The 15,997-nt window shown below is 39.3% G+C and overlaps 1 long non-coding RNA gene across 1 annotated transcript in view; it reads left to right on the top strand.

Annotated features, from left to right (window-relative positions):
• Positions 1-15,997, top strand: part of LOC137084050 (uncharacterized) — a 648,504-nt gene that overhangs the window by 423,709 nt on the left and 208,798 nt on the right. The gene's annotated exons all lie outside the window — the stretch shown is intronic.

Here is a 15,997-nt window from a genome sequence, read left to right as displayed (position 1 = left end):
TAAATGAGTTGTCAGTTTCTTCATTACTCAATTGAACTGAGGGAATCACTTTCCTCAAATAATTTGAGTAGTCTTAACTTATTAGGGTTTACAGTGTGTAGTCTTTAGCCTCTGGCCAAAAATTCCTCCCATGACGCAAATTGACGATATTTGCGTCATGGGAGGAGATTTTCCATAAATAAAATGCATAAATCTCTTGTCTCAGGGGGATATGTGGAGGGGGAGCCCAATCATTCGAATATACTCCAGGGTTTCTACTGATACAAAGCCATATGCTAGTCGCTGAAGTAACCCTTTAATTCAGCTGCTACCTGGTTTCCAAAAGTAGTGAATGCATCTGGTGTTGGGTCGACCTCAACTTTGGATGCAATTTTCTTCAACACGGCTAGCTTCTGCAGCTCAATATCAGATACCGATCTGGCTTTGCGTTTGATTCCCCTTGTGTTTGACTCAACTCCTGCATTTGTGTAGGTGTTGGTGTACTACAGTCCCTGACAAAAGTATTGTCGCTTGTGTACAAATTGACCTAAAGTGCCGCTGAAATATATTTCTAATCAAGATTTTTTTACAAGAAATGGCTCATTTTAATCCCACCAGCTTTTGTGATAATGTTTCAGTGAAAACCAAACTTTCAAAAAGTATTCTAATATTCACAGCTTGGTTAAGCCCATTGAGTCAATTTTTGCAAAGACATAAGTGTTGTCGCCTTGTTATATGAGCTTCACCTGTGACTAATAATGGATCAATTAGGTCTCAAGTGTGTATAAAAAGCACCCCAGTACGCTAGACCTTCACATCAACTGCAACTAGACCTCTGCAAACATGCCTAAGATTCACCCAGAGACTAAAGTTTTGATTATCAAGAGGCTGAAGACCAGATCCACTGCTGATGTGACAGACACCTTCAATGTGTCTCAGCGTCAAGTACAGAGGATAAAAAAAAGATTTGAAGAGACTGGAGACGTTTTTGACAATCCCAGGTCAGGCAGACCCCGCAAGACAACTGCTCGAGAGGACCGTTTGTTGGCTCAAAACTCCAAGGCCAGCCCATTTTCCACTGCAGCAGAGCTCCACGAGACCTGGTCACCTGAAGTCCCTGTGTCAACCAGAACAGTTTGTCGGATTCTGTCTCGAAATGGCCTCCATGGTCGAATCAGTGCCCAGAAATTAGCACTAAACAAAAGACAATTGAAAAACCGTGTGGCATTTGCCAAGGCCCACAGCCTGCTAAAAGGATGGAAGCTGGAAAAGTGGCAGAAGGTGGATTTTTCAGATGAATCTTCTGTTGAATTACACCACAGTCGCTGCAAATATTGCAGGAGACCTACTGGAGCTAGAATGGAGCCGAGATTCACCCAGAAAACAGTGAAGTTTGGTGGCGGAAAAGTCATGGTCTGGGGTTACATCCAGTATGGGGGTGTGCGAGAGATCTGCAGGGTGGAAGGCAACATCAATAGTCTAAAATACCAAGAAATCTTAGCTACCTCTTATTCCCAATCATAAAAGAGGCCAAATTCTGCAGCAGGACGGTGCTCCATCGCATACTTCCATCTCCACATCAAAGTTCCTCAAGGCGAAGAAGATCAAGATGCTCCAGGATTGGCCAGCCCAGTCACCAGACATGAACATCATTGAGCATATGTGGGGAAGGATGAAAGAGGACGCATGGAAGACGAAACCAAAGAATGTTGATGAAGTCTGGGAGGCATGCAAGACTGCTTTCTTTGCTATTCCTGATGACTTCATCAATAAATTGTATGAATCCTTGCCAAACCGTATGGATGCAGTCCTTCAAGCTCATGGAAGTCATACAAGATATTACATTTGGATCTCACAGCACCACAACTTAATTTGCTGACATATTTTTGTATTTGCAGTAAATTTGTTCAATTTCTGTATAGGCGACAAAACTTTTGTCTTGCCAAAATTTGACCTTTCTGTCTTGATTAAATGATAAATATTTTTTCTACGAAAATTATTTATTTCAGTGCATTAAACATCATTTGGGAGGGTTTTAGCTTTTCATATGAGCTATTTCTTACACCAATTAATTAAAAGTCAGGTTAATATCAGGTATTTCTAGAAAATAGATAAGCGACAAGACTTTTGTCAGGGACTGTATGTCTAGACCAGGGGTCGCCAACTGGCGGAGCCTTTTGACGTAATGAAATAACTAAATGCCAAATGCGATTTTCAAAATAAATAAATAAATAAATAATCACATTTATATCAGGCAGTTCAGTAGAAATGTTTTTTCTATGTTGCCACGGTTGCGTTGACAGTTAAAGGGGTCGCACACCAGCCGCGAAGCTCAGCTTCGCGTGCGTCTCAGGTAGCCTATCTCACACCAGGCGCACACATATGCGCGAGCTCAGTTTTGAATCGACTTCACAGAAGAACTGCATGATGGGTGTATCTTGTAGCACAGGGTGAAATAAGTATGTATGTACATGGACGATTTGAGGGAAATATAATATAAATTTAATAAATCGTGCAGCTCGTCGCGTGTCCGTTTTTATTTCAGCTCCCATGTTAACGGGTGAGTTTACACACCGTTCCGTCTTTAAGTTCAACTCAGCTCAGCCTTTTGAAGTGTTATTTGAGGTTATTTACATTTTTCAGGATTTAAAGGAACAGTTGAAATAAAGAGATAAAATGTGTCTTGCACTTTTTTCATTTTTCCAACACTGGTGGCACTTTATTTGTACCTGTTTGTTTTTTGGATAATATTGCTAATGATTTTTTACCAGTGCAATTTGAAGCACAGAGAGAGCAGTGCTGAAGATAGCCTACATTTAACCTAGTTAGGTAGAGACTATACATGTGAATGAACATACAATTATGTTATGAGATTTCTGTTTTGTTTTTTAACCAGTTAGGGTTTGCTTTCATTGATTGTTACTGTTTATCTCAGTTCAGCAGAAAAAGCACTTTAGTTGCTAGTAATGTTGAAATTAATGTATTTTCAGTGCAGATTTAGAGATGAAAGCATTTTTTCATTCATCATTTTTGTCAGACATGGCTACTGGTTGAATTATATATTTTGTACCAATGTAACTTAAACAGAACAACCTCAAAATGAGATACATTTATTAAAGGATTACCTGTATTGCTTTAACAATATGAAAAGACATTTTTATCTATGAGAACATACTATATTTTGTTCAATAAAGACACTTTTTTGAATCTACACTAATTTCTTTAGTCTGGCAAAAAGAAATGAATTCATGTTTTATATAATTGTCCGGACCTCAGCCAGTGAGGAAGGTTTATTTACTTGACCCCAAGCAATTTTAGTTGAAGACCCCTGGTCTAGACAGTGGTATCTGCAATTCATTGAGGGATTCTGTTCTATCATCAAGTTCATAGTTGTCAGGGTCTTCTGTGTTATCCTGGTCACCGGATAACAAATCAAGCTGGAAGAAAAGTAAACAGTAGTGTCAGTGAAAATTACAGTTCTGTAAAAATAGAAAATAATTATAATCATTCTCCATTGTCATTTTCATATTCATACATTTATTTTTAGTAATGAATGTTATAATATTTGGACTTAATACTTTTTCAACTGTCAGAGCACATGTTTTTTTTTTGTAATAATTTCATGAAAAATGCATGTAGAGTATGCATTATTTAGTACTGAACTTTGCACATTTACATATATTTTTAGGCACATTGACTTTTATTTATTTAGGCTTTGCTCACAATAAAACTGTTATGTAATGGATGAAAAGTACAGATAAAGATGTATGCAAAATATACTGAGTAAAATAGATTTTTTTCCAATTTGTACATACAGCTAAATGTGTTTGTAAACTTACAGTGGTTTCACATGGATGGTGAACAATATGTTTTTTCATAAAATCCATGACCCTGAGAAGCCACTGTTGCCTAGGTGTCAGGGGTTTGTTCCCACTCCCACTAGGTTTGGGTTTAATTAACCTGGAGAACTGTATTCTCAAGGATAAAGCCCTGATCTTCACCTCCTCAACTCTAAAAAATAAATAAGTAATTATTTAGTTAAACGTTCCATAATATGAAATGTTTACATATTTGTAAATAAAGGCATAAAAAAATAGTGGTATACTACTTATTATTGTAGTAAATACTATAGTGTTTTTAAACCGTTCTATAATAAAGATACTACAGTAAATTAACAGCCTTCATGTTTTCAATGTTGAACTAGGCAAAGCTAGACAGACCTTCTTCTCAAATATTATAAACAGAAACATAAACAACACGCAAACGCTTTTGGCTACTGTCGAGAGACTAACAAACCCCCCCGAGTCACACTCCTAGTGAAATGCCTCTCAGACAGTAAATGCTGTGTTTGCTTCCTACTTCTCAGAGAAAAGCAATAATATCAGAAAGTTTATCAGCACATCCTCAAGTTTCTCTGGGGTCAGTCAGATAAGACCAAAACCTCGGAAAATTACTATGTCAGATTTCGAAGCAATTGCCGGCAAAATTTTAGAAGAAACGGTACAGCATCTTTTAAAAAAAAAAAAACACACTCCGCACTTCTTTTTTCAAAAGTGTATTTAACTGTTTAGAAGCAGATCTCCTAGAAGTGGTAAACTCCTCACTTCTTTATGGGACTTTTCCAAACTCCCTTAAAACTGCAATAGTTAAGCCTCTTCTGAAAAAGAGAAATCTGGATAACTCCATACTGAGCAACTACAGACCAATCTTCATAGGCAAGATCATTCAAAAAGTTGTTTTCAATCAGCTGAATAAATTATTATGCTTGAAGCTTTCTGGGAAATGGTTCAAATTGTTCAGGTCATACTTAGAAGGGAGAGGTTATTATGTGAGTATAGGTGACCATAAGTCTGAGTGGACGTCAATGACATGCGGAGTCCTACAAGGGTCAATTCTTGCACCACTCCTGTTTAACCTGTATATGCTGGCACTGAGCCAAATAATGAAAAAAGAACAAAATGGCTTACCACAGCCTGACGACTATGCTGACGACACTCAAATCTACTTAGCACTATCACCTAATAACTGTAGCCCCATTGACTCCCTGTGCAAATGCATTGATGAAGTTAAAAACTGGATGTGCCAAAACTATCTTGAGTTAAACAAAGACAAAACTGAAATAACTACATATGGAAACAAAGATGAAACTCCCAAGGTGAACGCATATCATGAGGCTAAAGGTCTGATAACAAAAGATCAAGTCAGGAATCTTGGTGTGATTTTGGAGTCAGACCCAAGTTTCAATAGTCATGCCAAAGCAATAACTAAATCAGCATACTATCATCTAATTTTTTTTTGCAAGAATTAGATGTTTTGTCTCCAGGCAAGGATTCTGAGCAGAACCAGAAAATATGACCATATCACACCAGTCCTAAGGTCTTTACACTGGCTTCCAGTTACATCTAGGTTCAATTTTAAAGTACTGTTACTTGTTTATAAATCACTCAATGACCTAGGACCTCAATACATTGCAGATATGCTGATTAAATACAAACCCAACAGATCACTCAGATCAGCAGGATCAAGTCAGTTAGAAATACCAAGAGTTAACTCAAAGCAAGGAGAGTCTGCTTTTAGCTATTATGCCAGCCGCAGTTGGAACCAGCTTCCTGAACAGATGATGTACCCTAGGAAAGGAACAGACTGTGTATGAAAAACGCATTTCTCCGCCTTGACAAAAAGCCCATTCGCTAACAACCTCTGAAGCACTCGTCTGACATGCTGAACATGATCCTGGAGAGAAGATGAAAAAAATCAATATGTCATCCAGGCAGACATACAGTATTGTTCAAAATAATAGCAGTACAATGTGACTAACCAGAATAATCAAGGTTTTTCGTATATTTTTTTATTGCTACGTGGCAAACAAGTTACCAGTAGGTTCAGTAGATTCTCAGAAAACAAATGAGACCCAGCATTCATGATATGCACGCTCTTAAGGCTGTGCAATTGGGCAATTAGTTGAATTAGTTGAAAGGGGTGTGTTCAAAAAAATAGCAGTGTGGCATTCAATCACTGAGGTCATCAATTTTGTGAAGAAACAGGTGTGAATCAGGTGGCCCCTATTTAAGGATGAAGCCAACACTTGTTGAACATGCATTTGAAAGCTGAGGAAAATGGGTCGTTCAAGACATTGTTCAGAAGAACAGCGTACTTTGATTAAAAAGTTGATTAGAGAGGGGAAAACCTATAAAGAGGTGCAAAAAATGATAGGCTGTTCAGCTAAAATGATCTCCAATGCCTAAAAATGGAGAGCAAAACCAGAGAGACGTGGAAGAAAACGGAAGACAACCATCAAAATGGATAGAAGAATAACCAGAATGGCAAAGGCTCAGCCAATGATCACCTCCAGGATGATCAAAGACAGTCTGGAGTTACCTGTAAGTACTGTGACAGTTAGAAGACGTCTGTGTGAAGCTAATCTATTTTCAAGAATCCCCCGCAAAGTCCCTCTGTTAAAAAAAAGGCATGTGCAGAAGAGGTTACAATTTGCCAAAGAACACATCAACTGGCCTTAAGAGAAATGGAGGAACATTTTGTGGACTGATGAGAGTAAAAATGTTCTTTTTGGGTCCAAGGGCCAGAGGCAGTTTGTGAGACGACCCCCAAACTCTGAATTCAAGCCACAGTACACAGTGAAGACAGTGAAGCATGGAGGTGCAAGCATTATGATATGGGCATGTTTCTCCTACTACAGTGTTGGGCCTATTTATCGCATACCAGGGATCATGGATCAGTTTGCATATTAGAGGATGGATACCCGACCCGAGCCCGACGGGTTCCGACGGTACCCGACGGGTCGGGCCGGGTTCGGACAGATATTTAGATATGACGTTCGGGTTCGGGTCGGGCTCGGTCACGTCAGCGCGATAAGGCATTGAACCTTTTACATTTAAAACTGCTTATTATGCAAGTAGCCAATGGGCCTGTTTAACTTGATGCAATGGTTTGTTTTTGTGATTAAAATAAATGTAAAATATTACCCTAACATCCGTCTTCCTGCACGCGGAAATTTGTTTATGTCGCCGTGACAACAACGCGCAACACGTGCGTGCATATTGCCCGCGGCATCCTTGTCATTCCAGTGAGGGCAACTTCAGCGCTGCTGGCAGCAGGATAGCCTTGAAGCCGTCCACAGTTGATGCAATCCTTTTTCTACATAAAACCTCGATTAGCCTAAACTTTGATGGATAGATTATGTAAATAGATCCCATGTTGCAGTTTAGGAACCATACAGTTTGAGAAAATTGGTAAGATGACTTTCATTTCAATAAGCATTTCAATTGTGTTACGTTAATGTTTTATTCTGTTAGCTTGGGCCATTTTTAGCAGACCTTTGTTCATTTAATTTCAGTTGGCTATTTGATTGGGCTCTGTGTAACGTTTGATGCCCCGTGTGCGCGCTGATGCGCTCGTCTGTAACGTTAAACATTTCAGAATGCCTTCCTTATGTTGCTTAATAAAAGCGGGCTTTCCACACAAACAAACGTACGTGTCATTAGTATATGAGGGGAAAAAATAGATTTTAACTGTCGGGCTCGGGTCGGGCTTCGGACATAAATATTTTAATGCCTGTCGGGCTCGGGTCGGGTTCGGTTACTGCTCTGTCGGACGCGGGTCGGGCTCGGACAGAAAAATGCGGCCCGATCCGCACTCTATTGCATATGTTAAAATACTTGAAGAGGTCATGTTGCCCTATGCTGAAGAGGACATGCCCTTGAAACGGTTGTTTCAACAAGACAATGACCCAAAACACACTAGTAAACGGGCAAAGTCTTGGTTCCAAGCCAACAAAATTAATGTTATGGAGTGGCCAGCCCAATCTCCAGACCTTAATCCAATTGAGAACTTGTGGGGCGATATCAAAAATGCTGTTTCTGAAGCAAAACCAAGAAATGTGAATGAATTGTGGAATGTTGTTAAAGAATCATGGAGTGGAATAACAGCTGAGAGGTGCCACAAGTTGGTTGACTCCATGCCACACAGATGTCAAGCAATTTTAAAAAACTGTGGTCATACAACTAAATATTAGTATAGTGATTCACAGGATTGCTAAATCCCAGAAAAAATGTTTGTACAAAATAGTTTTGAGTTTGTACAGTCAAAGGTAGACACTGCTATTTTTTTGAACACACCCCTTTCAACTAATTGCGCAATTGCACAGCCTTAAGAGCGTGCATATCATGAATGCTGGGTCTTGTTTGTTTTCTGACAATCTACTGAACCTACTGGTAACTTGTTTGCCACGTAGCAATAAAAAATATACTAAAAACCTTGATTATTCTGGTTAGTCACATTGTACTGCTATTATTTTGAACAATACTGTATATGAACTGGTCGACCATATCTCTCAGCACGTCATTGACGAGTGCCTGGAAGACCGCTGGGAAGTTGGAAAGCCCAAGTATTCAATGTGCCCCCTAGGGGTATTAAACGCAGGCTTCCATTCATCACCCTTTCAGAAATATATTTCTCCATAGCCTCTCTCTCTGGGACAGAAAGTGAAGCTTTCTTTCCTTAGGCGGAGACTTACCCGGTACTAAATCTATGGCACAGTCGTAAGGATGGTGCGGAGGAAGAGAAGCACCTCGATACTTACTGAACACTCTCCTCAGGTCCTAGTACTCCACGGGCACGTTAGACAAATCCGCTGCCTCCTCCTGGAACACAGACACAGGAACAGACAATAAACAAGACTCATGACATGCATTACTCCATTCAGACACAGTGTTGTGGCCCCAGTCCACCCTGGGATTATGCCGAGTGAGCCACGGATGTCCCAGAACAACGGGTGCCAGGGGAAAGTGCATGAGGAAAAAGTTTTTTGTCTCAGTGTGAACTCTGAGTTGAACCAGCCTCAATGGAAATAGGCTGCACGGGCGGTGTGGGTGGCACAGTGGGAGTCTTGGCGGGTGAGCTTGGACACCTGCGCCACAAGAGCTTGGACCGCCCAAACTATGTTGGCGATGCCTTCCTCTAGTTGATCCAACTCATCCCAACTCGTAGCGCTAGTTGCATCCATCAATGGTCAGATCGTTCTGTAACAACACAGACTCTGGATGCAATTGCAAAAACGCTCTTTAGATGGTCACAAGTAGACAGGGATGGATGCAGGAACCTCAGTGGACAGCATGGTGAAGGTGCTCCAAAATCCTGTGAGTGATCCAGTGAACAGTGCTCGAATCCCGGTGCTGAGTGGAACAACCAGACGACAGCACACAACGAATGATGAGCAACTCTAGGGACAAGAAACAGCGAGGGAACAGAGCAGGAAACACACATCAGGAACCACAACAATCTGACAACATGAGACACCGGTTACTGAACATGTAAAGACACACACTGATGAGAACCAGCTGGCGGTGCTGATCAGCGCTGATCAGTGACCACACCCACAGATAGTACACAAGATTAGAGAGAGACAGCGGATTCATGAACCATGACAATATGTTCATTTGAATTAAATATGATAAGTGAAACTGGGTTTGATGGAAATAGTAAGTTTGACAATAAGGTTGAGTATGTGGACATCTGTGGAAAGGTATGATGAGTGAAAATGGGTTTAACAAGAAGGTTCCTGAGTAAAAAAATCAGAGAATAGTGATTAAAATGGATGTTATGAACGTGTTTGAGAAAGAAATGAATGAGAGGTGTTCTAATTAAGATGGTACATGTATGTAGGCTGTAAACTGAAGGATGTTTTATTTTTATATCAGACTACTATTGTGGATCTGACTATTTAAAAAAAAACATTTTTTAATTATCTTTACAACTGTTTTAACTATGCTTGTTAAAGAAAAAAAATTTGTACACATTCTTTTTTCTCATGCATTTGTTACCACTATTTTAATTAATTTCTATGTAAAGCACTTTGAATTGCCATTGGGTATGAAATGTGCTATACAAATAAACTTGCTTTGCCTTGCCTTGCATTATATATTTACTATACTTGGTTAATTTATATTACCGTAATATTAACTATAGTAAATTGTTCCACTATGGTAAATACTGAGGTATACTACAATGTACTGTACTATACTATATGGTTCAAAAACACTATAACATATAGTATGTTTTCTTGATGTAGTATATCTTTTTTTTATTAACGACAAAATATGAGAAAGAAGCCCATAGTGTGATAGAAAATGTACTATATTTGCTCACCTGGCTGTTGAAGGGAGTTAGCAATTTCTCTCCAACTTTGATCCTTTTCAACTCGGTTGTGGTCCAGCTTGGAGGACACGTCAAACAGACAGGGGTGCTCCCACCAAATTTTGACTAATTTTTGTTCCATTTCTTGTGTCCAAATGGAATGAGAATAACTCTTTTTCTGAAACGAAGTCATTGCTGATATTGTGGTCTTTAATTTGATAACTCCTCCCCGAACCTCCCACTGTCCACAGCAGGAGTTTGAATCGCCGACAGGTCCAGATATTTAGCATCCCAAATTTCTTGTGGGCGTCGGTGACTCATCTTCGATTATTTTTGATCGCGTCTTTGATCATTTACACTGCATGATTGTCACTAGTGTGCACAAACACCAATTTGCCTATGATCTCGGGCATTTGTCGGCGATTTCACAAAACCTCTGCGACTCAAAATCGGGGTTTAAATCGTGCAGTCTGAACTAGGCTTTAGGGTGACCATATTTTGATTACCGAAAACTAGGACACTCAGCCCGGCAATGAGATACTCAAATGATACTCAAAGATTCCTTATTAACTTCAATACATTTAAAGTATGCCCCCTCTGTATGGATAGAACATTGTTATATTAGGGCCAGGACAGGACTTGAAAACAGGACATGTCCTAGGAAAACAGGACGTTTGGTCACCCTAAGCATCCTTATACATAAGGTTAATTCAGTATTATCAGCAACTTTATCGCATAACTCAGGAACTAATTACCCTCCTCCATCCCCAGCTCCTCCTGTCATCCAGTCAGGACATGGCCTTCTGATAATCCTCTTCGAATCAGACTCATGTTTCTTGAATTATGCCTATATTGTACATCAAATTATCAAAATTATAAAATTAATGATATCCACAATGGATTATGTTGGTTCTGTTCCGTTTACTATAAGGGGGTTATTACTGCTCTCCCTGCTCTTATCCATGCTAGGCTGCATAAGAACTTCTGAGAAAAGTCAGGGAATTCTTGCCCAAAACAGAACCATGCCACCAATTCAAACTCTACACTAATTGTCAATCATTTTTGAATGATGGGGGTTGTAACAGGACTGTTGTATAAAACCCCAATTAACTTCAATTGACAAATTTAAGTAGAGCAGCTGATTCATCTTTCACACTCAGTGAGGCACTTTCATTTGTTTATGTTCAGATCTCAGAAGGAAATTACTTTTTCCTACTGATGATTTAATCTTACTGCAATCTTTTTACCCAACAGAAAACTAATTTACAAGTCCATCTCAGCTCTTTAAAGTTGATCTTCTTACCTTTTTTTAAAGATAAAATTTCAAAGAACCAGAAAATTAATCAGACAGTTTACTGCATATCAAACCAAACCTGTCAAGCAGTCAGTGACAACTGAAAAAGAGAATAGAGAAATAATAATAATAGTACAATATATAGTACAATAATAAATAAAAATATAGCTGCAAGCAGCCATTATCGGGGCCAAGCGCAAAGAAGAAGACAAGACATGCCAGCATGGCTGGAAGTCTCAAGCCAACTGCAACAATGAGCCATTAAGGACCTATTAAGTTGATTTTAGGCAAAATAGCAGTCAAATTTTAAATACAGTCAATAATAATGGTTTAATGGTTTATCACTTTCGACCAATAGGTGTCACTGTTACGAAACTGATGTGGTTTAGTCAGATTGAGATGACAATGACACATGCAAAGTTTGGTGTCAATATGTCAAAGCATTGCAGAGATACAGCCTCAAGAGTAATTTTTGCATCATGGCTCAACTCTGTTGCAGTGGTATATGAAAACTGTTTTGTCTATCAATCCGAAATCCATAAGTATTTGTCAGCATGGTCTGAAGACGATACGGATCAATTTTGGTGAAAATCGGACAAACGGTCTAGGATGAGTTTGAAAAAGTAGATTTTTAACAAATAACAAGATGGAGCACAGATATGTTTGCAAAATATGGCAAAATTGGTATCTATCTTCTCGGCATGAGCCAATGAATGTATTATGACCAGTCTCATTACAATAGGCTAATTTAATCAAAAGTTATTAGCATTTTTGTACATTTTATTACAACTTTTGACCACAAGGTGGCGCTGCCCCGAAACTTTTTGAATATGTTCGGGACATAGAGCGGAAGACACATACCGAGTTTTGTAATGATACACTAGTGCATTCTTAAATTATAGCATTAGCATTTTAAACCGTAATACTGCATTGAAGTCAATGGGAATTTCATGTTTTGTTTTATTATAGCGCCACCAAGAGGCACAATCCCACCAATTTTTTTATGTGTCCTCATAGTGAGCCCATACATATGTGTGTCAAGTTTGGTGAAAATATCTCATTTTGTTTTGGAGTTATAGACATTTATATGAAAAAACACGTAAAAAAGGACTGACACCTGACTTTGATTGGATTTTACTACCCCTTACTATCAATATTTTGAGATTTGGGCATTAGCGTATAGCTATCGACCTATGTTTCCGAACTTCTGAGGCTGGTTTCGTCTCGATCGGACTAGCGGTTTCGAAGATATCAGCAAATGTTTTTTAAGCACTAAATTACAACTCTGCGCAAACCATATGCCGAAACCTGGCAAGTCTGGTATCGTTGGAGTCGGCAAGGATTCAGGAGACCAAAAAACACACTCCCATCAAAATATGTCAACCACACCCAAAGTTATAAGCGTTTGAAAAAAAAAATTCTCCACTAGGTGGCGCTGTTTCGAAACTTCTCAGGCTACTTCAGGGCATCGTGGTGATGACCCATACCAAGTTTCATAACAATCTGTTCATGCGTTCATAAAATACAGCATTTTTGCACATAATTCAAAATGGCCGACATCCAAAATGGCCGACATGGTAAAATTGGATATCAGTCGACTCGGCATGACGCCCTGAATCTAATGAGACCAATTTTATGATTTTTGGATAAACGGTTCAGAAGTTATAAGCCAAAATAGGCATTTTTCGTATCTCCGGACCAGTAGGTGGCGCTGCGCCGAAACGCTGCATGTTGCTTCAAGTCATGCTTGTGATGACATGTACCAAGGTTGGTTTGAATACGATAAAGCGTTGCGGAGATATAGCCTTTAGTGTGTTTTTGCAACCTCCACGTAAAATTTGTTTGTGCGTTTATTGAAAACGATTGGACGAATCAACTTGAATTCCATAACTTTTTGTCAACATGCTCTGAAGATGATCTGTTTCAATTTTCGTGAAAATCGGAGCAACGGCCTAGGAGGAGTTCGAAAAAGTAGGTTTTTCAGAAAATTCAAAATGGCGGGAAAATTTGCATACCGGAAAATGACATCATAGGGTGAAATCGAATCGGCTTGAGCCAAGGAATCCGATGAAAAAAGAATTTTGTTTCTAGCCCTTAGGGGTCAAAAGTTATAAGCATAAATATGAGTGAAACTTTGGACAGGTGGTGGCGCTAGAGGGATTGAGTTAGAGGCACCAAATTTGCTATAGTGACAGCTCAGACTGGCCTCTATGAGTGTGCCAAATTTCACAACTTTTTACCATACGGTTCTATGGGCTGCCAGAGACTCCTATGGCGGAAGAAGAAGAAGAAGAAGAAGAAGAAGAAGAAGAAGAAGCAGAAATATAGCTGCAAGCAGCAATTGTCGGGGCCAAGCGAAATGAAGACCCTAAGACATGCCAGCATAGCTAGCTAGGAGTATAAGACCAACTGCAACAATGAGCCATTAACAACTTAAGTTGATTTTGGGCAAAAAAAGCAGTACAATTTTAAATACATTCAATAATAATGATTTAATAGTTTATCATTTTCGACCAAAAGGTGGCACTGTTACGAAACTGATGTGGTGTAATCAAACTAAGGTGGAAATGACACATGCAAAGTTTGGTCTCAATATGTCAAAGCATTGCAGAGATACAGCCTCAAGAGTCATTTTTGCATCATAGCTCAAATTTGTTGCAGTGGTATATGACAACTGTTTTGTCTATCAACACGAAATCCATAATTATTTGTTCACATGGTCTGGAGACGATACGATTCAATTTTGGTGAAAATCGGACAAACGGTCTAGGACGAGTTTGAAAAAGTGTGTTTTTAACCAATAACAAGATAGAGGGCAGAGAGCTTTGCCAAATATGGACAAAATTGGTATCTATGTTCTCGGCAGGAGCCAATGAATGTGACCAGTCTCATTAAAATAGGCTAATTTAATCAAAAGTTATTAGCATTTTGTACACCTTATTACAACTTTTGACCACAAGGTGGCGCTGCCCGAAAACTTTTTGAGTACCTTCAGGGCATGGAGCAGAAGACACATACCGAGTTTTGTAATGATACACTAATGCATTTGTTAAGTGTAACGTTAGCATTTTATTCCCTAATACTGCATTGAAGTCAATGGGAATTTCATGTTTTGTTCTATTATAGCGCCACCAAGAGCCACAGTGCCACCATTTTTTTAATTTGTCCTCAGAATGAGCCCATACACATACGTGTCCAGTTTGGTAAAAATATCTCATTTTGTTTTGGAGTTATAAACATTTACATGAAAAAACACGTAAAAAATGACTGACACCTGACTTTGATTGGATTTTACTACCCCTTACTATCAATATTTTGAGATTTGGGCTTTTGCCTTTATCTATCGACCTATGTTTCCGAACTTCTGAGGCTGGTTTCGTCTCGATCGGACTAGCGGTTTTGAAGATATCAGCTTATGTTTTTTAAGCACTAAATTACAACGCTGCGCAAACCATACGCTGAAACCTGGCAAGTCTGATATCGTTGGACTCGGCAAGGATTCAGGAGACAAAAAAAGTTACTCCCATCCAAATATGTCAACCACAGCCAAAGTTATAAGCATTTGGGGGAAAAAAATTCTCCACTAGGTGGCGCTGTTTCGAAACTTCTCAGGCTACTTCAGGGCATTGTGCTTATGACCCATACCAAGTTTCGTAACAATCCGTTCATGCGTTCATAAAATACAGCATTTTAGCACATAAATCAAAATGGCCGACAGCCAAAAAGGCAGACCTAGTAAACTTGGATATCAGTTGACTCGACATGACTCCCCGTATCTAAGGAGATACATTTTATGATTTTTGGATAAACGGTTTAGAAGTTATAAGCCAAAATAGCCCTTTTTTGTATCTCCGGACCAGTAGGGTGCACTGCGCCGAAACGCTGCATGTTGCCTCAGGTCATGCTTGTGATGACATGTGCCAAGTTTGGTTTGAATACGATAAAGCGTTGCAGAGATATAGCCTTTAGTTTTTTTTGCAACCTCTACGTAAAATTTGTTCGCACATTTTTCGTAAACGATTTGAAGAATCAACTTGAATTCCATAACTTTTTGTCAACATGGACTGAAGATGATCTGGTTCAATTTTCGTGCAACTCAGACGAACCGTCTAGGAAGAGTTCGGAAAAGTAGGTTTTTTTGAAAATTAAAAATGGCGGGTAATTTTTATGACGCAAAACGACGTCATAGGGTGCAATCGAATCGGCTTGAGCCAAGGAGTCAGAGGAAATTTGGATTTTGTTTCTAGCCCTTTTAGTTCAGGAGTTATTAGCATAAACATGAACGCAACTTTGGACTGTTGGTGGCGCTAGAGGGATTGAGTTAGAGACTCAAATTTTGATATATTGACAGTTGTGACTGTCCTTTATATGTGTGCCAGATTTCATCATGTTCCCGCGAGCGGTTCTATGGGCTGCCATAGACTTGTGAGCGGAAGAATAATAATAATAAATATAGCTGCAAGCAGCCATTATCGGGGCCAAGCGCAAAGAAGAAGACAAGACATGCCAGCATGGCTGGAAGTCTCAAGCCAACTGTAACAATGAGCCATTAAGGACCTATTAAGTTGATTT

The sequence above is a fragment of the Pseudorasbora parva genome, chromosome 8 (assembly GCF_024679245.1).
Source record: "Pseudorasbora parva isolate DD20220531a chromosome 8, ASM2467924v1, whole genome shotgun sequence".
In the NCBI taxonomy this organism is placed as follows: domain Eukaryota; kingdom Metazoa; phylum Chordata; class Actinopteri; order Cypriniformes; family Gobionidae; genus Pseudorasbora; species Pseudorasbora parva.
The sequence above is the reverse complement of the archived record's forward strand: the minus strand, read 5'-3'. Positions and strand labels throughout refer to the sequence as shown.